Source organism: Tupaia chinensis, unplaced genomic scaffold, assembly GCF_000334495.1.
Source record: "Tupaia chinensis unplaced genomic scaffold, TupChi_1.0 Scaffold140301_1, whole genome shotgun sequence".
NCBI lineage: Eukaryota > Metazoa > Chordata > Mammalia > Scandentia > Tupaiidae > Tupaia > Tupaia belangeri.
The window spans coordinates 3,174,547-3,176,933 of record NW_006200179.1 but is presented as its reverse complement, the minus strand read 5'-3'; positions in this window follow the sequence as shown (position 1 = coordinate 3,176,933).

Genomic DNA, 2,387 nt, shown 5'->3' with positions numbered 1-2,387 from the left:
CATCTTAAGAAAGAACTCTATGGAGTTCAATTTTTTTGTTGTTGTTGTTCTTCTATGTCTGAAAATGTTTCTTTTCTAAGTCATTCACTTAGTAAGATTTTAGGTATGGAACGTAGTGTGTTTGGAAATATATATGCCGATATATTCAACATCTTGGTCAAGGTCTAGAATATTTTCACCTTCTGAAAGTTACCTTGAGTTCCCTTCAAACCAATAGGAGACCAGTGTTCTAATTGTATCACCATTGGCTAAAATTTTTATTGTCTTCTCTTGGTAATTTATCTAGGTCACAAATTAGTGTAAGAGTTTAATGCTGCTCTGAAAAACATGTCTAGTCTATTGCCACCCATATTACAAACTTCATTGTAAGATGAGACAAAGTTTGATCACATAGAACATATGAACTCATGGTTACTGTTTTATTTTTTATTTTCTCCCACCGACAGTAAGACAAGTAGGAAAGTGGGTGCAATTGATGCAGAAGGCAGATTTTAATTTGGGCAGGCAAGAGAAAGTCCTTGGATACAGCTGAGCCTACAATGAAGTGGCACCACAAAGAATAGCATTGGAGTCAAGATAAGTGCTATAAGGAATATAATTTATAGAAATACCCTATTCCTGAACTTCATAGGAATGGAGACATATAGTAGATAATTTTTGTGTCTATTATGTTTTTTAGTTGCCAGAGGACACATATACTCACCAGAGAAAGAGAAAGGCATAGAGAGAGATAAAGCATCCCCGAATGTGGCATGGTCAAACCACAATGCCACCCCTCCCCCACTCTTTTATTTCTCCATCCCATCTAGATTTGGGACATGAATGCACATGCACCTGGTGTGTTTTTCAAGCCACCAGGACTGGTATTTGAATTGATGTCGACTATGTGTGATCTGGCTCCAAATGCACTGCACTTAACTTAAACTGTGCTGTGAGGATGGCTTGTGTTCTGGTGTTTTGTTTTTGTTGTTGTTGTTGTTTGTTTAACAACATGTCTTTGAGAGCTATTCATTTGGTTACATGTATCAGTAATTCTGTGTTATTATTACCCAATAGTATTGTAGTCTTTGACTATACTACAAATTCTTGCTGAGGGACATTTAGACTGTTTTCAGTTTGGGATACTATTGAATAAAGTTGCTATAAATCTTTACGTACAACTATTGGTGTGTAAAAACATTATTTTATTTCTGTTTGACAAATGCCTAAGGAAGGAAGTCCTAGAATATAAGACAAGTAAATGTTCAGCTTTATAAAGATGTCAAACAGTTTTCTAAAGTGATTATACTTTTATGCTCTTATCAGCACTGCATAGGTGTTTCAGTTGCTTCACAGTCTTAGCAACATTTTATTTTATCAGTTCTTTCTATTATCTTATACTTGGCATAATGTTGTATTTTCATTGTGGTTTTACTTTGTATTTACCTGCAACCAAGGTTTAAGTTTATTTCTTTCATGAGAATGTGAAAGAAGAGGAAGTGAGAAAGAGAAAAAGGGAGAGGGATAGAAGCACCATCAATAGTGTCTCATGAAGAAATCCCCCCTACCATCTCTCCCAGACAGCCAGACTCATCCCTGCAACAGTTGGATGTGTACAAGTCAACTCTAGAACCAAAGCAAATCTTCCACAGAATCCAGAACTATTTAATTAGTATGTTAACTGCTGTACCATTAAGCTGACCCTTAAATATCTTTTCATGTGTTTTTTAGCTATTCTCTTTTTTCTTTTGTAAAGTACTTGTCATTGTTTTCCCATTTTTCTTGTTGTTTTTCTTTTATTATTGAGGTGTAGGAGTTTAAACATTCTGGATTCAAATGCATTGTCAGATATAGGTATTATAAATATGTTGTAGTCTTTCCATTTTCTTATGATGTCTTTGATAAGCACAAGTTTTAATTTAGATGAAGTCCAATGTATTATTTTTTTTCTTTTTTGAGTAGTGCATCGTTTTCTTAGAAGTCATTACCTACCTCAAGTTCACAAAAATATTTGTCTGTCTTCTTGAAGACATTTTATAGTTTAATCTATTGCTTTGATCTATAAAAGTGAAATTTTATTTTATTTGTATGTTTATTCTGGTTCTCTAGACTATTTGTTAAAAGGACTTTCATTTCTCTATCGAACTGCCTGGTGTTTCTTTAAGGAAAATAGGCGTCTATTTTTGGGCTTTCCTTTTGGTACTATTCATCTATTAGTCTTTCATCTTACCAATACTTTCCATCTTGATTACTAGGGTGTCATATTAACAAACAAATAAATTTTTTTTTAAATAAAACCCTGTATTTTCTGCATCCTCCCTGCTTTCAGATATGTCAGGTTTGGTCATACCATGTATCTTTTTTCAGGAATGTAGGGTGTCTTACTCCACTTTTTGCTGCTAGAACAG